Source organism: Rhinopithecus roxellana, chromosome 13, assembly GCF_007565055.1.
Source record: "Rhinopithecus roxellana isolate Shanxi Qingling chromosome 13, ASM756505v1, whole genome shotgun sequence".
Classification (NCBI taxonomy): Eukaryota; Metazoa; Chordata; class Mammalia; order Primates; family Cercopithecidae; genus Rhinopithecus; species Rhinopithecus roxellana.
Window position 1 is genome coordinate 123,487,872 of NC_044561.1, and position 20,662 is coordinate 123,508,533.

The following is a 20,662-nucleotide window of genomic DNA, read 5'->3' on the forward strand; positions in this document are numbered from 1 at the left end:
TCCCTTCTCCTCGCTAGTGGGATTCCTCAGGCTCTGCTCCCACTCACCCTATGTTCCCTTCCTGGGCAGATTCACCCACTCACCCCTCTGCCCTTGGTCTTCATTACCATTCTTGTGTCAGTGCGCCCAGAATGATGATCCTGGGCCTGACAACTCTCTGGAGCTCTAGGCCAGCTTCCTCGTAGACCTGCTCAGCTGTGTGATTTAAAGGCATCCGAGGCTGGGTGTGGTGGCTCATGCCTGTAATCCCAGCACTTTGGGAGGCCGAGGCAGGAGTTCGAGACCAGACCAACATGGAGAAACCCCATCTCTACTAAAAATACAAAATTAGCCAGGTGTGGTGGCACATGCCTGTAATCCCAGCTACTCTGGAGGCTGAGACAGGAGAATCACTTGAACCCGGGAGGCAGAGGTTGCGGTGAGCCAAGATTGCGCCATTGCAGTCCAGCCTGGACAACAAGAGCGAAACTCTGTCTCTAAATAAATAAATAAATAAAGGCATTCTAAGTTCTGCATGACTCAAACTGAATTCATCCACCACCTTCCTACCACCCCACGCTGTGTGCTCGGCTTCTCTTTCCCAGCAGACATAACCACCATCCTTGTAATTGTTCAAGAATTAACCCACACCTCATCTTTTAATTCCTTGTCCACCTCCATGCCCCATATTACCAAATCAAGTTAATTTTATTTATTTTTATTTTTTTGAGACAGGAGTCTCGCTGTGTTGTCTGAAGTTAATTTTAGCTCTTAAATTTGGGCCAGGTGTGGGGGCTCACACCTGTAATCCCAGCACTTTGGGAGGCCTAGGCGGGCAGATCACTGGAGGTCAGGGGTTCGAGACCAGCCTGGCCAACATGATGAAACCCCGTCTCTACTAAAAATACAAAAATTAGCTGGGCATGGTAGTGGGTGCCTGTAGTCCCAGCTACTCGGTAGGCTGAGGCAGGAGAATCACAGAACCCTGGACGCAGAGGTTGCAGTGAGCTGCAGTTGTACCACTGCAGCCTAGGTGACAGAGTGAGGCACTGTCTCAAAAAAATAATAGAAATAATGTCAGCAAAGCCTGAGTCCTGTCTTCTCACTCTCCCCCCTGGACAGCATGAGCTTCGCCACTCACTCTGCCTTCTCCACCAACTACCTACCGGTCCCTGGGCTCTGTCCAGATGCCCAGCTATGGCGCCTTGCTGGTCAGCAGCCCAGTCAGCATCTATGCAGGCGCCAGGGGCTCTGGTTCCCGGATCTCCAAGTCCTGCTCCACCAGCTTCCAGGGCGGCATGGGGTCTGGGGATCTGTCCGTGGGGATGGCTGGGGATCTGGCAGGAATGGGAGGCATCCAGAATGAGAAGGAGACCATGCAAGGCCTGAACGACCTTCTGGCCTCCTACCTGGACAGAATGAGGAGCCTGGAGACCAAGAACCAGAAGCTGGAGAGCAAAATCCGGGAGCACTTGGAGAAGAAGGGACCCCAGGTCAGAGACTGGAGCCATTACTTCAAAACCATCGAGGACCTGAGGGCTCAGAACTTCGCAAATACTGTGGACAATCCTCGCATCGTTCTGCAGATCGACAATGCCCGTCTTGCTGCTGATGACTTTAGAATCAAGTAGGAGACAGAGCTGGCCATGTGCCAGTCTGTGGAGAGCAACGTCCATGGGCTCCACAAGGTCACTGATGACATCAATGTCACTTGGTTGCAGCTGGAGACAGAGATCAAGGCTCTCAAGGAGGAGCTGCTCTTCAAGAAGAAGAACCACAAAGAGGAAGTAAAAGGCCTACAAGCCCAGATTGCCAGCTCTGGGTTGACTGTGGAGGTAGATGCCCCAACTCTCAGGACCTCGGCAAGATCATGACAGACATCCGGGCCCAATATGACAAGCTGACTCAGAAGAATTGAAAGGAGCTGGACAAGTACTGGTCTCAGTAGACTGAGGAGAGCACCGCAGTGGTCAACACGCAGTCCACCAAGGTTGGAGCTGCTGAGATGACTCTCACAGAACTGAAATGTACAGTCCTTGGAGGTCTATCTGGACTCCATGAGAAATCTGAAGGCCAGCTTGGAGGACAGCCTGAGGGAGGTGCAGGCCTGCTCTGCCCTGCAGATGGAACAGCTCAGCGGGATACTGCTGCACCTGGAGTCAGAGCTGGCATAGACCCAGGCAGAGGGACAGCACCAGGCCCAGGAGTAGGAGGCCCTGCTGAACATAAGGTCAAGCTGGAAGCTGAGATCGCCACCTACTGCTGCCTGCTGGAAGAGAGCGGGGACTTCAATCTTGGTGATGCCCTGGACAGCCGCAACTCCATGCAAACCATCCAAAAGACCACTACCTACCAGATAGTGGATGGCAAAATGGTGTCTGAGACCAATGACACCAAAGTTCTGAGACATTAAGCCAGTGGAAGCAGGGTACCCTTTGGGGAACAGGAGGTCAATAAAAAGTTCAGAGGTAAAAAAAAACAAAAGACACGTTTGTGTTTTCTTATCATCCCACTGGCACCTACATCTTAAAAGCCACTGTGATCTCATCTGAAATATTGCCACAACTTTCCATTTGACCTCTCCATTGCTGCCCAGCCAACATCCAATCCCCCGCCACCAAGCAGCCAGAAGGATCTTCCAAAAATCCAAATGTGACCATATCCTTTAAAACCCTTCAGTGGCTTCAGTTACCGTCAAAGCCCCACACCCCACAGGGTCCTCAAGACCCTGTGACCTCTGCCAACTGCCTACCTCTCCAACCTCGGCTTCTTGTGATTCTACATTTCAGAATCAAAACGTAGTCACTAGTGTTAAACAAAACAACCCTGACACCAAGAGCGAAACTCCCTCTCAAATAAAACCCCCAAAAACCCTGACACATAGTCAGGGAAGGCTATGCAATGAATGCTTGTATGCCTAATAACAGAAACTATCACAAAAGACTCACAGACATCACAAAACCACCTTGCACAAAGGCCATCACAATGCAACTTTTTTTTTTTTTTTTTGAGACGGAGTTTCACTCTTGTTGCCCAGGCTGGAGCATAATGGCGTGATCTTGGCTCACTGCAACCTCTGCCTCCCAGGTTCAAGCGATTCTTCTGCCTCAGCCTCCCTAGTAGCTGAGATTACAGGCGCGTACCACCATGCCCGGCTAATTTTTGTATTTTTAGTAGAGACAGAGTTTCACTATGTTGGCCAGGCTGGTCTTGAACTCCTGACCTCAGGTGATCTTCCCGCCTCAGCCTCCTAAAGTGCTTGGATTACAGGCATGAGCCACTGCACCCAGCCTGGAATGCAACTTTATACAAAAAATAATTCTACAAGGACATCTGCTCAGCAACTGCCTGTACATCCTCACACTGCCGACACCCTTGTTAATGATCTTTGTAGCCAAAGATAAATTTAAAAATAATTACCTGCCCAGCGCAATGGCTCCCACCTATAATCCCAACATTTTGGGAGGCCCAAGGCAAGAGGATCGTTTGAGGCCAGGAGTTAGAGACCAGTCTGGCCAACATAGATCTCGTCTTTGAAAAAAAAAAATTATGTAGGCTGGGCACGGTGGCTCATGCCTGTAATCCCAGAACTTTGGGAGGCAGGGATAGAAGGATCGCTGGAGCCCAGGAGTTCCAGCCCAGGAGTTCGAGACCAAAGCCAGACCCACCTCTTAAAAAAAAAAAATTAGCTGGGTGTGGTGACACCCGCCTCTGGTCCCAGCTCTTCAGGAGGCTGAGGCAGGAGGATTGTTTGAGCCCAGGAGGTTGAGGCTGCAATAAGCCAAGATTGTACCACTGCACCCCAGCCTGGATGACACAACGGGACCCTGTCTCAAAGATAAAAAATAATTTTTTTTTTTTTTTTTTTGAGACGGAGTCTCGCTCTGTCGCCCAGGCTGGAGTGCAGTGGTGCGATCTCGGCTCACTGCAAGCTCCACCTCCTGGGTTCCCGCCATTCTCCTGCCTCAGCCTCCTGAGCAGCTGGGACTACAGGTGCCCGCCACCGCACCCGGATAATTTTTTTTTTTTTTTTTTTTTTTTTTTTGAGACGGAGTCTCGCTCTGTCACCCAGGCTGGAGTGCAGTGGCCGGATCTCAGCTCACTGCAAGCTCCACCTCCCGGGTTCACGCCATTCTCCTGCCTCAGCCTCCGGAGTAGCTGGGACTACAGGCGCCGCCACGTCGCCCGGCTAGTTTTTTGTAGTTTTTAGTAGAGACGGGGTTTCACCGTGTTAGCCAGGATGGTCTCGATCTCCTGACCTCGTGATCCGCCCGTCTCGGCCTCCCAAAGTGCTGGGATTACAGGCTTGAGCCACCGCGCCCGGCTTTTTTTTTTTTTTTTTTTTTTTTTTTAGTAGAGACGGGGTTTCACCGTGGTCTCGATCTCCTGACCTTGTGATCTGCCCGCCTCGGCCTCCCAAAGTGCTGGGATTACAGGCGTGAGCCACCGCACCCAGCCAAAAAAATAAAAATTTTAAAAAGCATAACCCTCATTTTGTCCTTTAAAAACCTTTGTCTGTTCCATGGCTTGGTTGATACTTGATCATCAAAAAGAACCAACCTTTGTCTATCCATGTGTGGTGGCACGCACGTGCAGTCCCAGCTACTCAGGAGGTTGAGGCGAGATCACTTGAGACCAGGAGTCCAAGGCTTCCCTGAGCTATGATTGCATCACTACACTCCAGCCTGGGCGACAGAGGGGGACCTTGTTTCAAAAAACAAACAAAACAAAAACCTTTGTCTTCCTTTACCTCCCCGAATATACAGTAGTTTGCTATGACACATGTATTCCCATGGCAATGCTCTATTCCTGACTAAATACCTTTTTCTTCTAGAGAGCCTCTCTCTGTTAATTTAGGTTGACATATATGTGTCAGAAATGGGACCTGAAAAAGATTAGTACTGGAAAAAATCAGTGATTCTTGGAACCGGTGTACAGTATACACTAGAGCCCTTTGAACTCACTGCTTCCATGGTTCACCTTTTCTGCCCTGGTGAGTTTTCTCTCAGGTTGAGCCTCCCCTCTTTTTGGTAGAGGCTGTTTTGTTTTGTTTTGTTTTGTTTTGTTTTAGAGACAGGGTCTCACTCTGTCCCCTAGACTGGAGTATAATGGCACAATCATAGCTCACTGCAGCCTTGAACTCCTGGGCTCAAGTGATCCTCCTGCCTCAGCCTCCCAAGTAGCTGGGACTATAGACATGTGCCACCACACTCACCTAATTTTTTTTTTTTTTTTTTGAGACGGAGTCTCACTCTGTTGCCCAGGCTGGAGTACAATGGCGCGATCTCGGCTCACTGCAAGCTCCACCTCCTGGGTTCATGCCATTCTCCTGCCTCAGCCTCCTGAGTAGCTGGGACTACAGGTGCCCGCCACCATGCCCGGCTAATTTTTTTTTTGTATGTTTTGTAGAGACAGGGTTTCACCGTGTTAGCCAGGATGGTCTTGATCTCCTGACCCCATGATCCGCCTGCCTCGGCCTCCCAGAGTGCTGAGATTACAGGCATGAGCCATCGCGCCCAGACAACCCACCTAGTTTTTTTTTTTTTTTTTTTTTTTGTAGCGATAGGGACTCACTATGTTGCCCAAGCTGGTCTTGAACTCCTGGCCTCAAGTGATCCACCCTCCTCGGCCTCCCAAAGTGCTGGGATTACAGTCGTGAGCCACTGTGCCCGGCCAAAACTGGGTTTTTTTTTTTTTTTTTTTTTTTTTTTTTTGATGGAGTCTTGCTCTGTTGCCAAGCTGGAGTGCAGTGGCGCCATCTCTGCTCACTGCAAGCTCTGTCTCCCTGGTTCACGCTATTCTCCTGCCTCAGCCTCCCGAGTAGCTGGGACTACAGGTGCCCGCCACCACGCCTGGCTAATTTTTTTATATTTTTAGTAGAGACAGAGTTTCATCGTGTTAGCCAGGATGGTCTTGATCTCCTGACCTCGTGATCCGCCCGCCTCGGCCTCCCAAAGTGTTGGGATTACAGGCATGAGCCACCGCACCTGACCAAAAAATGTGTTCTTTATTGAAAATAAAATAATAATTTTGTTTAATTTGGAGGTTATGTACGTTTTTAAAAAATATGGACTGGCTGGGCGTGGTGGCTCTCGCCTGTAACCCCAGCACTTTGGGAGGCTGAGGTGGGCAGATCACCTGAGGTCAAGAGTTTGAGACCAGCCTGGCCAACATGGCAAAACCCCATCTTTACTAAAAATACAAAAATTAGCTGGGCGTGATGGCTCGTGCCTGTAGTCCCAGCTACATGGGAAGCTGAGGCAGGAGAATCGCTTGAACCCAGAAGGAGGAGCTTGCAGTGAGCCGAGATTGAGTTACTGCATTCCAGCCTGGTCGACAGAGCGAGACTCCATCTCAAAAACAGAAAAGAAAAAATGGACTTATGAAGGAAATAGAAACAAGATAGTAAGAAACCAATAACTGAGAGAGAGAGATAAGAAAGTTATGGATATGAAGTATATTTTTAATAAGGAAGGTTAAAAAGAAAAGAGAATAATTTTGTATGGGGAAGAATCTTTGGTAAATTTATGTTCTAAAGTAAAATGATTGGTATTTAACGAAGAGGAAGTATAAGACAGGGCAGAGAATCAAAGCACATCTTCAGTGGTCCGAATAAGTCATGATGATGTTCATGAAGGGAGAATTTATGAAAAGCATTTTGTGTGTGATCAAGTTGGCTATAATTAGAAGGGAATTATTTATATGTCTTTCTAAAGATATATTAAAAATACACTGCTACAAAACTAAAAAATTCATATCCCCTATGTTAACCAGGTTTTCTTTTTCTTTTCTTTTCTTTTTTTTTTTTTTTTTGAGACAGTCTCACTCTGTCACCCAGGCTGGAGTGCAGTGGCACAATCTCGGCTCACTGCAAGCTCTGCCTCCTGGGTTCACGCCATTCTCCTGCCTCAGCCACCCGAGTAGCTGGGACTACAGGTGCCCGCCACCACGCCTGGCTAATTTTTTCTATTTTTTAGTGGAGATGGGGTTTCACCATGTTAGCCTGGATGGTCTTGATCTCCTGACCTCGTGATTCGCCCACCTCAGCTTCCCAAAGTGCTGGGATTACAGGTGTGAGACCCCACCCCCGGCCCAGGTTTTCTTCTTCTTTTTTATTTTTTTGAGACAGAGTCTCACTCTGTCACCCAGGCTAGGGTGCAGTGTCGCAATCTCGGCTCACTGAAACCTCCGCCTCCCGGGTTCAAGCAGTTCGCCCTGTCTCAGCCTCCCGAGTAGCTTGGATTACAGGCGCGCCGCCACGCCTGGCTAATTTTTGTTGTTGTTGTTGTTGAGACGGAGTCTTGCTCTGTTGCCCAGGCTGGAGTGCAGTGGCACGATCTCGGCTCACTGCAGCCTCTGCCTCCTGGCTTCAAGCCATTCTCCTGCCTCAGCCTCCTGAGTAGCTGGGACTACAGGTGTGTGCCACAATGACGGGCTAATTTTTGTATTTTTAGTAGAGACGGGGTTTCACCATGTTAGTCAGGCTGGTCTCGAACTCCTGACCTCAGGTAATCCGCCCGCCTCGGCCTCCCAAAGTGCTGGGATTACAGGCGTGAGCCACCTCGCCTGGCAGGTTTTCTTTTTCTTTTAAATTTGTATGTATTTGTTGTTGTAGAGATGGGAATCTCGCTATGTTACCCAGGCTGGTCCGGAACTCCGGGCCTCAAGTAGTCCTCATGTCTCTGCCTCCCAAAGTGCTGGGATTAACAGGTCTGAGTCACCATGCCCAGCCAATTAAGTCTTTTTGAACTGGAATGAACTTCGGGATTTTGCAGTTGGGCCCACGGAGGGCCTCTAATGATGTATTTCTCAACTTGTAGAGATATTAAATGATTAGATTTATCTGGTAAGTTGTACAGGAAGCATTGTCAAGTGATAAATGATTCTATTACTAGATCTTTCAGTTACATTTATGGGTATGTTATTGGTATAAATATTTCAAAAATTATATAAATCCATAGATTCCTAATGTTATCTGTCATAATTTTGATTATGTTAATCTCTTCTAAAGTTAAATGTGTACGGATATTTTATTAATGTGAATTTTTTTTTTTTTTATGAGACAGAGTCTTGCTCTGTTGCCCAGTGGCACGATCTCAGCTCACTGGAAGCTCCGCCTCTCGGGTTCACACCATTCTCCTGCTTCAGCCTCCCGAGTAGCTGGGACTACAGGCGCCCACCACTATGCCCAGAGCTAATTTTTTGTATTTTGTTTAGTAGAGACGGGGTTTCACCGTGTTAACCAGGATGTTCTCGATCTCCTGACCTTGTGATACATCCGCCTTGGCTGCCCAAAGTGCTGGGATTACGGGCATGAGCCACCACGCCCAGCCGTGAACTTTTTGTTTTTGTTTTTGAGACAGAGTCTCACACTATTGCCCCAGCTGGAGTGCAATGGCACAGTCTCAGCTCACTGCAACCAACGCCTCCCAGGTTCAAGCGATTCTCCTGCCTCAGCCTCGTGAGTAGATGGGACCACAAGCACCCGCCACCACACCTTGCTTATTTTTTGTATTTTTTAGGAGACATGGGGTTTCACTATGTTGGCCAGGCTGGTCTCAAACTCCTGACCCTGTGATCCACCCACCTTGGCCTTCCAAAGTGCTGGGATTACAGGCGTGAGCCACCACGCCCGGCCAATTAATGTGAATATTCTACAGATTATATTCAATTTATGAATGCCTGATGTTCCTTATGTGACTCTGTCAGTCATGATTCTGGTTGTTATCTTAAAATCCTGTATATGGCCAGGTGCAGTGGCTTATACCTGTAATCCCAGCACTTTGGGAGGTAGAGGCAGGAGGATAGCTTGAGTCCAGGAGTTCTAAACCAGCCTGGGCAATATAGCAAGACTCCACTTCTATAAAACATTAGCCAGACATGATGATGCACCCCTGTGGTCCCAACTACTCAGGAGGCTGAGGACCCTTCCTCTTTTAGAGAGCCTCTTTCTGTTACTTAGGTTGATATTTTCACATCTACTTCTGCACTCTTTTTACTCCAACCATACGGGCCTTTTTTAAAAAAACAAAACAAAACAGAGTTTCACTCTTGTTGCCCAGGCTGGAGTGCTGGAGTACAATGGTGCAACCTTGGCTCACCTCAACCTCTGCCTTCCAGGTTCAAGCAATTCGCCTCCCTCAGCCTTCTGAGTAGCTGGGATTATAGGCATGTGCCACCACGCCCAGCTAATTTTGTATTTTTAGTAGAGACTGGGGTTTCTCAGGCTGGTCAGGCTGGTCTCGAACTCCCAACCTCAGGTGATCCGCCTGCCTTGGCCTCCCAAAGTGCTGGGATTACAGGGGTGAGCCACTGCACCCGGCCCCATACGAGTCTTCTTTCTGCACCTCAAGTGGGTCATGTTCCCCACCTCAAGGAGTACACACATTCCCTTTCCTCTGAAATATTGAGTGCCCCAGGCCCATCGTTGCTTTTTTTTTTTTTTTTTTTCCAGATAGGGTCTTGCTTCATTTCCCACGCTGGAGTGCAGTGGCACCATCAAGCTCGCTGCAGCCTCTCCCTCCGGGGCTCAAGGGATCTTTCTGCCTTGGCCTCCCAAAGTGCTGGGATTATAGGCACAAGCCACCGCACCTAGCCAAATTAGTATAAATATTTTCCAAATATTGCATATGAGTGTGAATAATTTGCACAAGCAGGCCAGGAAGTAAATGCCAGGAATATTCATACTAAAAATTATTTGCTATTTATCTGAAATTCAGTTAACTGAGCATTCTGTATTTTTATTGGTTAACTCTAGCAACCCTACTCAACATATGTTTGCAGAATAAACGTTCTGAACATCTGCTCTGTCAGACGACTGACACCTTCTCATTAAATTATTTGTTCAATTACAAGAAGTTAAGCCCTTGAATGTAATGGCTGTGTCTGTCCTGTGCACCACTGGCCTCCATGCTTGACCCCGGGTAGACTCAATAAGTGTTCCTAGAATTGAAATAGAACTAAAAGGGGGACTTTTTCCAATGGTTACTTTCTTTCCGTGGCAGCTTGTCCACCCTGGAAGGAGTCTGGTGCAGCGGTAAGGAGAGCCTGAAGGGGGCAGTGTCACCCCCTGGCTCTGGCCTCCCGTTGTCCATCACCATGGGGAGGCGGGGCCTCAAATCGGAAGCACATGAAGTCGGAACTTGGAAGGCAGAGGCGGCAAGACAGGTGGGCAGGCAAGATGGCTACTGCCAGGTGGGGTCTTACCTGCCCAGGTCCTCAATGTCATCCCTTTATTCCTCCCTTGTTATTCCCTGGCTCTCTGCACTGTCTTCTGCTGAATGTCCCATGCAGGGCTCAGCTGGGCTCCATGAATACAAGAATAGCGACAATGATGGTAATTATTTTCATCCCTGCTTCCTGACAGTAATTTTGATTTAATCCTTCCCACTTTAGGCCCTGAAAGGTGATCAAAACCAGGCATTCAGATTCTCCAGGAAAGTGGATCTCATGGAATTATCTTAGCCAGCGTTGGTGGAGGGATACTAAATAGCCTTACCTTTGTAGACGAGGGAATGGAGCCCAGAGAAGCTGAGGTCATTTGCCCAGGACAAGAAGTGAGACTTGATATTCCAGTGCAGAGGTGCGATTAGATGTATAGTCCCCAGCACAGACTGCGTGGAGTCTCCTATTCCCAGCATCCACACTAGCTAATCTAGGGGTCAGCTGACCACTCACTAACTTGACCTTGAACAAGTTATTCTAATCTGTTTGTGCTTATCTGTAAATGGGGCTAATAAGTGTCTTTCTCAGAGTTGTGGGAATTTAGTGAAATAATCCAGAGCATTGCACAATGTAAGTGCTTAATCAGTGCAAGCTACCAATGTCACTATTGTTTGTCTCATCCATTCCTGAGACCTCCCAGGGCCCAACCCCACCCCAGCAGCTAGCTGTTAATGTTTGATGACTAAACATTACTATGAAGTGAAGTGATTCCCTAATTTGGCCTGAAGAGATGAATTACCTGGGAGGCACTTGCTACAAAAATCTATTCTCAGGCCCCTGCCTTAGAGATTCTAATTGGTGGGTCCTGGGAATCTGTATCTTTTAAAAAGCCTCAGGTGAAATCCATCTGTAGGCTGGTTTCAAAAGTCCTTATATAATGTAAGACCAGAAAGGCAGGGCGTGGTGGATCATGCCTGTAATCCCAGCACTTTGAGAGGCCAAGGCAGTTGGATCGCGAGGTCAAGAGAAATCCAGTCTCTACTGAAAATACAAAAATTAGCTAGGTGTGGTGGCAGGCTCCTGTAGTCCCAGCTACTCGGGAGGCTGAGGCAGGAGTAATCGCTTGAACCCAGGAGGCGGAGGGTGCAGTGAGCCGAGATCATGCCACTGCACTCCAGCCTGGGTGACAGAGCAAGACTCCATCTCAAAAAAAAAAAAAAAAAAAAAAAGACGGGATAGTGCTACATTAAACACATTGGGACAGGGGGGTGGGGTGGAGACTTCTGGTGATTAGAGTCAGGTGGATTAGCTCAGCCCTTACAGGTTGCAAGAATTTAAAGTCATGATTACCTTTTCTGATTATAAAAATCATCTAGGGCTGGGCGCAGTGGGTTACACCTGTAATCCCAGCACTTTGGGATGCCTAGGTAGGAAGATCGCCTAAGCCCAGGAGTTTGAGATCAGCCTGGGCAATGTGGTGAAACCCCCTCTCTACAAAAAAAAAAAAAAAATGTAAAAAAATAGCCAGGTGTGGTGGCGCACACCTGTAATTCCAGTTAGGAGGCTGAGGTGGGAGGATCTTTTGAGTCCAGGAGGTGGAGGTTGCAGTGAGCCGAGATCCCGTCACTGCACTCCAGGCTGGGCAACAGAGTGATACGCTGTCTCAAAAAAAAAAAAAAAAAAAAAAAAAATCTAGTCTATTTATATAGTCTCAGATGATTGCATACATTATTTAGAAAGGGAAAATTAGTGACTTTGTAGAATCACTGCTAGTGTCAAAACCTAGCTGATCCCATCTTAACTAAGCGATGAAAGTTACTATCACAGATAATGGAACAGACCATAGGTGACTCAATGGGATGTACTGAAGAGGCAGCACCACTTCTGCCGTTCCAGGAAGGAAAACATAGAGGCTGAGTGTCATCATAAGGAAGCATCAGGCAAATCCAATTGAGGGAGTCCGCAAATCTTTCAAAATGTCAAGATCAGAAACTCAAGATGCCTGACAACTAACTGCAATACTGCATGATCCTGAATTGAATCCTTGAGGGTGTGAGGCTTGCTATAAAGGATGTTATTGGGCCAATTGAATATGGCCTATGGAATAAGGAATAAGTAATTGATCCATGTTAGATTTCCTGATTTTGATAATCATATCACAGTTACGTATCACAGAATGTCCTTATTCTTAGCAGACATACAGTAAAGAGTATGGGGTAAAGGGGCATGACATCTCTAATCCACTCTGATATGGTTTAGAAAATAATAGTGTATGTGCATATAAAAAAATACATATACACACACATGAACACACAGGTAGGGTATAATAAAGCAAATATGCACAAATGCACAGTGTTAAAAATTATAATGCCCCGGCCGGGCGCGGTGGCTCAAGCCTGTAATCCCAGCACTTTGGGAGGCCGAGGCGTGTGGATCACGAGGTCAGGAGATCGAGACCCTCCTGGCTAACACGGTGAAACCCCGTCTCTACTAAAAATACAAAAAACTAGCCGGGCGAGGTGGTGGGCGCCTGTAGTCCCAGCTACTCGGAGGCTGAGGCGGGAGAATGGCGGGAACCCGGGAGGCGAAGCTTGCAGTGAGCCGAGATCACGCCACTGCACTCCAGCCTGGGCGACAGAGCGAGACTCCTCCTCAAAAAAAAAAAAAAAAAAAAAAAAAAAAAAAATTATTAATGCCCCTTGTTTAAAAAAAAAATAACAGGGAAGACAAATATAAAGAAGGAAGTGGAAGCCACTCCTCCTCCTACCGCCCCATCCCCCTCCCCCTCCCCTCCCCATCCCCCATCCCCCTCCCCCATCCCCCTCCCCCATCCCCCTCCCACCATCCCCCTCCCCCCATCCCAGTCCCTGAGACAACCAGGATGACTATTCAATCAGTAGTGAAACTCTTACATGTCTTTGGGTCATTATATATATATATTTTTTTTAATTTTTATTTTTATTGAGAGAGTGTCTTGCTCTGTTGCCCAGGCTGGAGTGCAATGGCGCAATCTCGGCTCACTGCGATCTCCGCCTCCCAGGTTCAAGCGATTCTCCTGTCTCAGCCTCCCAAGTAGCTGGGACTACAGGCACACGCTGCCATGCCAGGCTGATTTTTTGTATTTTAGTAGAGACAGGGTTTTACGATATTGCCCTGGCTGGTCTTGAACTCCTGAGCTCAGGCAATCCACCCGCCTCGGCCTCCCAAAGTGCTAGGATTACAGGCGTGAGCCACCTTGCCTGGCCCGGGTCATTATAGTTTTGATTGAAACCAAAAATGCACGCATGCTTTACTGTCCATCTATAACTTGTGTTTTTCACGCTGATATCTGTCAGCATCTTTCCATGTGAATGTGGTGTTATTTCCAATGGCCGCATGATGCTGCCTGGTAGGGACGGAGCATACTTTGTTTAGCAATAGGTGTTTAGGTTGTTTCTAGCTTGACTCCTACAGACAGTACTAGAGTGAGCATCCTTAAAAATACATCTTCCCCAACTTGTCAGATTATTTTGTTTGTAGAGCTGCTGGGTCAAAAGGAGAAAGTCTCTGAGAAGGGACAGAGGCTGACAGTCTGGGGAGATTGTGAGAGAAAGACTGAGAGTCAGAGAGAGAGATCTATAGAAGCAGAGAGAGGGGGAAAGAGACAGATGCAGAGAAACAGAGGCTGGGTGCAGTGGCTCACGCCTGTAATCCCAGCACTTTGGAAGGCTGAATTGGGCAGATCACTTGAGTTCTAGAGTTTGAAACCAGCCGGGCCAACATGGCGAAACCCTGTCTCCACTAAAAATACAAAAATTAACTGGGCTTGGTGGCACACGACTGTAGTCCCAGCTGCTCAGAAGGCTGAGGCACAAGAATCTCTTGAGCCTGGGAGGCAGAGGTTGCAGGGAGCCGAAATTGCGCCACTGCACTCTAGCCTGGCCAACTGAGCGAGACTCTGTCTCAAAAAAAAAAAAAAAAAAAGAGATGGAGAGAGACGAGAAAGAGCAAGGTTGATGGAGAGCGAGATTGGGAGAGTGACAGGGAGTTGCTTTCGATGGAGACTGAGAAGGAATTCTTCTGATCCATGGGGTCTCCATGGCCACAGGAATCTAGTCAGGAAAGTGACTAAGCGACTTTTAGGAACACACCCAGCGGATACAATCGTAGATGAGGTCAGAGTCCTTTGTGCAAGGATCTTCATGGGGCTATTGTTCCTGGAAAGCAAAAAATGGGAAACGACCTAATTGCCCATCAACAGGGGACTGGTTATAGATTGTGCTGGAAATGCTGATAGCAGCCCATCTCCAAGTAGGGTTGGCAGATAATAGCAAATAAAACCACAGAAGGCCCAGTTAAAATTGAAATTAAAATGAAGCATGTGTCTCATGCAGCCTTATACACTAAAAACCTATTTGTTGTTTATCTAAACTTCACATGTAATTGGGCATCTGTATTTTATCTGGAAACTATTAATCTCCAAGATAAGTGAGAAAAGCCAGGTGAGGTCAGGAGAGGGGTTGCTCTTGGTGAGGGGGTGTGTGTGGGCTGCTGAGGTGGCCGTCAGTTTCAGCTCCTGTCCTGGGTATGGTTACAATTGAAGGGAAGGGACTGACCCGGGGTCACAGAAGCAGAGGTTGAAGGGCTAGGCTCCACCCCAGGCTCCGTGCTCTGTAGTGATTTGTATACATGTGTTAAAAGTGTTAATGTTTTCAATAAAAGTATGACAAACAGACCATAGTTTTCTAAACTCCATTTAAGCATTTCTGATTTAAAAAAATACTGGCAGTCTCAGCTGGGTGTGGTGGCTCACACCTGTAATCCTAGCACTTTGGGAGACCAAGGCGGGAGAATCACAAGTTCAGGAGTTCAACACCAGCCTGGCCAAGATGGTGAAACCCCCTCTCTACTAAAAATACAAAAATTAACTGGACACAGTGGCAGGCGCCTCTAATCCCAGCTACTTGGGAGGCTGAGACAGGTGAATCGCTTGAACCTGGGCAGCGGAGGCAGCGAGATCACGCCATTGCACTGCAGCCTGGGTGACAGAGTGAGACTCCGTTTCACCAAAAATAAAACAAAATAAAGTAACAACAACAACAACAACAACAAAAACTGGCAGTCTCAGAAACTCTAAGGGGCCTCCCTGAACACTTTCATTTCCTGGAACACTCATCTGCCCCTGGGCTTTTTTATCACTGTCACCTGGAATGTCCTCTTACCCCACCCTCCGCCAACCCCCTCACTCACCTGCTCATGCCTGTGACCTCAAGCTGGAGTCAGCCTGGCTCTCACTCCTCTGAGTCACCTTAGGTGCCTCAGAGTTGCATGAACACTGAACCAGCTGTTGCCCCTCTTCCCCCTCGCCTGTGAGCTACGCGGTGCAGGAACCTTGTCTGCGCAGCTGGTTTACCACAGTATCCTGGCCCATTCAGCCAGGTGCCTGCCACAGCTTGCTCACTACGCCTTGGGCATATTAGTACAGCATCTCTCTGAGCCTCAGTTTCCTCATTTATAAAATGGAGCTGATAATCTTGCCTAGCACTCAAGGCCAATGTGACAGAGATGGGAAAGGGAAATGGCATTAACATCACTAAGGTAATATTTGAACTGAGGCCAGCTCTGGGAGGATCTGGGGAAGGGTGTTCCAGGCATCCTTGGGGAAAAAGGAGACTGCAGGCAGCCGCGAGAGCCAGGTCACTGTGGTCTGCGCGGCAGCCAAGTCCCTAAATAAAACAGAAAAAGAAAACAAAAGAGTTTGCTCTCACTTTCCTCTTGCCAATACCTCTCACCTGCTGTGGGTCAAAGATGCACAAAGCTCTACAGGTATGAAGGTAGGTGCCGGTAGGGGAGCCAGGAGACCCTGGGGCTTTCCTGGAGGCAGGTTCAGCCTTCTGCCAGGCAGATGGAGAGAGCAGGGCTCTATCAGTGCAGTCTGATGGGTAAGGGGCCAAGGCTGAAACAGTCTGAATGAGAAGTGTGGGAGCAAGTGTGCATGTATGAGGCCCTGAGCCAGCCCACCCTGCAAGTGCCCAGAGACTCACCAGGGAAGGTGCGCTTTGCACTATAGGGACATCCCAATGGCCTATCTCAGGCCTTGAGCTCCAGAGGCATCGATCTCCCAGGTGTGGAACTGGGCTCTGGCAGATGTGTGATCGGACCTGGGCAGGTGCAGAGAGGCCTGGCTTCGGGGCCCAGCTCAGCCCCCACACATCCACCCTTGAAGGCTTCCACAACTTTCCTTTTTCCAAGGTGACCACCTCCTCCCACTTTGTCCGGGATTGCCCCAGAACACCCTCAGTGCCAGGCAAACTGGGCTGGTTGGTCACCAGACATATTACTCCGTTGGACAGAGGACGAAGAGTCTCAGAGGCTGTCAGTATCTGTCTCATTTTTTGTGGCTGAGTTTTTTTCATGAAAAGTTTATTTGAAATAGTGATACATATCTCTGAAATAAAACATTCATATTCTTTCAAATGGCTTCTAGGCTGGGCTCACGCCTGTAATCCCAGCACTTTGGGAGGCCGAGGCAGGTGGACCACCTGAGGTCAAGAGTTCAAGAGCAGCCTGGCCAACATGGTGAAACCTCGTCTCTACTAAAAAAAAAAAAATTAGCTGGGCGTGGTGGTGCACACTTGTAGTCCCAGCTACTTGGGGAGGCTGAGGCAGGAGAATCGCTTGAACCCAGGAGGCAGAAGTTGCAGTGAGCCAAGATCACACCACTGCGCTCCAGCCTGCGTGACAGAGGGAGACTCCATCTCAAAACAAAAACAAACAAACAAACAAAAAAAGACATTTAGAGGCCAGGCACAGTGGCGCACGCCTGTAATCCCAGCACTTTGGAGGCCAAGGCAGGCGGATCACCTGAGGTCAGGAGTTCGAGACCACCCTGGCCAACATGGCAAAAACCTGTTTCTAATAAAAATACAAAAATTAGCTGGGCACAGTGGCATGTGTCTGTAGTCCCAGCTGCTCCTCAGGAGACCAGGCAGGAGAATCACTTGAACTTGGGAGATGGAAGTTGCAGTGAGCCGAGATTAAGCCACTGCACTCCAGCCTGGACAACAGAGCCAGACTCCATGTCAAAAAAGAAAAAAAGGTGCCGGGCGAGGTGGCTCACGCCTATAATCCTAGCACTTTGGGAGGCCGAGACAGGTGGATCACGAGGTCGGGAGATCAAGACCATCCTGGTTAACACCGTGAAACCCCATCTCTACTAAAAATAAAAAATTTAGCTGGGTGTGGTGGTGGGCACCTATAGTCCCAGCTACTCAGGAGGCTGAGGCAGGAGAATGGCATGAACCCGGGAGGCGGGGCTTGCAGTGAGCTGAGATAGTGGCACTGCACTCCAGGCTGGGTGACAGAGGAGACTCCAACTCAAAAAACAAAAATAAAAAAAGTGCTTGTAGAGAAAGAAGCCATCTTTCTTCCCCGCCCTGCTCCCGTCCTCTGAAGCAGCCAGCTTCTTGGATCTCTCAGAGACAGGTATTATCTTATTTACTTCTGCACAAAAGGCAGCCTATTATATATGCTGTTCACCTGATATATTCTTTTAAGAGATGAAGTCCTGCACGCGCTTTGGCAGCACATACACTAAATTTGGAATGATACAGAGAACATTAGCATGGCCCTTGTGCAAGGATGACACACAAATTCATAAAACATTCCATATTTTTAATTAAAAAGAAAGAAAGAAAAAGTGATGGAGTCTTCTCTGTCACCCAGGCTGGAGTGCAGTGGCATGATCATAGTTAACTGCAGTCTCCAACTCCTGGGCTCAAGGGATCCTTCCAACTCAGCCTCTCAAGTAGCTGGGACTACAGGTGTGTGCCACCATACCCAACTAATTATTAATTTTGTTGTTGTTGACACAGTCCTGCCATCTTGCCCAGGCTGGTCTTGAACTCCTGGGCTCAACTGATCCTCCTGCCTTGGCCTCTCAAAATGCTGGGATTACAGCCATGAGCCACTGCACCCAGCCCGCTTGATTTTTTTTTTAAACACCTGTTTTTTGTTTTTGAGATGGAGTTTTGCTCTTGTTGCCCAGGCTAGAGTGCAATGGCGCGATCTTGGCTCACTGCAACCTCCGTCTCCCGGGTTCAAGTGATTCTCCTGCCTCAGCCCCCCAAGTAGGGATTACAGGCATGCGTCACCATGCCCAGCTAATTTTGTATTTTTAGTAGAGACAGGGTTTCTCCATGTTGGTCAGGCTGGTCTCCAACTCCTGACCTCAGGTGATCCTCCCGCCTCGGCCTCCCAAAAGTGCTGGGATTACAGGCATGAGCCACCGCGCTCAGCAACACCTGATATTTTTTTCAGTTAAAAATATATGAGTTCAGACTGGGCATATATAACTCTCGAACTGGAGTTCAAGACCAGCCTGGCCAACATGGTGAAACTCCATCTCTACTAAAAATACAAAAATTACCCTGGTGTGGTGGCTCACGCCTGTAATTCCAGCTACTCGGGAGGCTGAGGCATGAGAATCACTTGAACCTGGGAGGCAGAGGCTGCAGTGAGCCGAGATCATCCCACTGCACTCCAGCCTGGGCAACAGAGCAAGACTCTGCCTCCAAAAAAAAAAAAAAATTATACATATATGTATGTGTACATGTATATACACACACACACGTGTGTGTGTGTGTGTATGAGTTCATTCATTTCATTCAGCTAATAATTACTGAACCAGACCCTGTTCTTGGTGCTCAGGTCATAGTAGCAGACAAGACAAAGTTCCTGCCTGTGTGGAGCTGTCTAGAGCACAGAGTGAATGTTTAGGTTTTGCAAACTTAAATAGCAAGGATGTCGTCACTACTCATATAACAAGATAAAACAAATTCCCACAAAATTTTTATGGACAATATTTAAATTATGATAATATTTGAGTATGATTTTTTCATTTTTTTAATTTAATTTTTTATTTTGAGGCAGGGTCTCCCATTGTCACCCAGGCTGGAGTGCAGTGGTACAATATTGGCTCACTGCAGCCTCGATTTCCCAGGTTCAAGCAATCCTCCCACCTCAGCCTCCTAAGCAGCTGGGACTATAGGTACACACCACTACACCTGGCTAATTTTTGTGTTTATTTTTTGGTAAAGGTGGGGTTTTGCCATGTTGGCCAGGCTGATCTCAAACTTCTGAATTCAAGCGATCCACCCTTCTTGGCCTCCCAAAGTGCTGGGATTACAGGTGTGAGCCACCGTGCCCAACCTGTTTGTTTTTAAAATATAAATAATAGAGATAGGGTCTTGATACATTGCACAGGCTGGTCTGGAACTCCTGGACTCAACTGATCCTCCCACCTTGGCCTCCCAAAGTGCTGGGAATACAGGTGTGAGGCACTGGGCCCAGCCAGTTTTTTTTTTTTTGTAAGCATGAATTATTATTATTATTATTATTATTATTATTATTTCAAGACAGAATCTCTGTTGTCCAGGCTGGAGTTCGATGGCACAATCACCGCTCATAGCACCCTTGACCTCCTGGGCTCAAGTGATCCTCCCACCTCAGCCTCCCAAGTAGCTGGGACTACAGGTGCACGCCGCCATGCCTGGCTGAGTTTTGTATTTTTTGTAGAGATGAGACTTTGCCATTTTACCCAGGCTAGTCTCAAATTCCTGGGCTCAAACAATCCGCCTGCCTCACCTTCCAAAGTGCTGGGATTACAGGCATGAACCACGAGGTCCCGCAAGCATGGAATTTTGAAGGTTTACATGTTGCCTTAATTGAGGTTCCAAGTTAGTGTGATCTATCATTAAATCGGTTGCAGTGTTCATCTGTAGAAGCTACTCTTAGCTCAAGGACCATATAAGAAACAAACCTTGGTCAGATTTGGCCTGAGGGCTGTAGTTTGGCAACCTCCGGTCTAAAGGGAAATCAACAAAATAAGTGAAACATATACCATGCCAGATTGTGAGCGAAGTGGGGAAAAACTAAGCAGCAAGAGGGTAAGGAGTGCCAGAGGGAAAGGGAGGAGAGGGGGATGAAATGGTGGCCTGGGAGGCTTTGCTGCGATGGGGGATGAGGCCTGTGGCTATCTGGGAGAAGAGCTGGGAGAAGACAGGGAACACCAGATGCAAGGTCCCCAAAGCAGGAGCATGGCTGATGTGGTTCCCCTGTAGTCAGAGCCTTGTGGGCAGTAGTGAGTATGGGGGCTAGGGTGGGGAGCTCCAGTGGTCACAGGGGGCCAATCTTGTAGGACCTTGTTGTGGGCCATGGTGAAGGCTCTGGCTTTTCCTACAAGAGATCCGGGATGGGGGAGGGTTTATGTACCCACAGAAGGGCATCAACTTTTTTTTATTTTTTATTTTTATTTTTTTGAGATGGAGTCTCGCTCTGTCACCCAGGCTGGAGTGCAGTGGCACAATCTCAGCTCAGTGTAACCTCCACCTCCTGGGTTCAAGCAATTCTCCTGTCTCAGCCTCCCAAGTAACTGGAATTACAGGCACCTGCTGCCATGCCCAGTTAATTTTTTGTATTTTTAGTGGAGACAGGGTTTCACCACGTTGGCCAGGCTGCTCTCAAACTCCTGACCTCAAGT

The 20,662-nt window shown here is 48.0% G+C and overlaps 1 non-coding gene and 1 pseudogene across 1 annotated transcript; both read left to right on the forward strand.

Moving 5' to 3' along the window:
* Nucleotides 1-1,102: 1,102 nt before the first annotated feature.
* LOC104678547 lies at nucleotides 1,103-2,501 on the forward strand (annotated as a pseudogene).
* A 15,194-nt stretch (nucleotides 2,502-17,695) lies between these two features.
* Nucleotides 17,696-17,798, forward strand: LOC115892975. The gene has a single exon (XR_004052940.1). It is a non-coding gene; the product is annotated as a U6 spliceosomal RNA (small nuclear RNA).
* The last annotated feature ends 2,864 nt before the right edge of the window (nucleotides 17,799-20,662 follow it).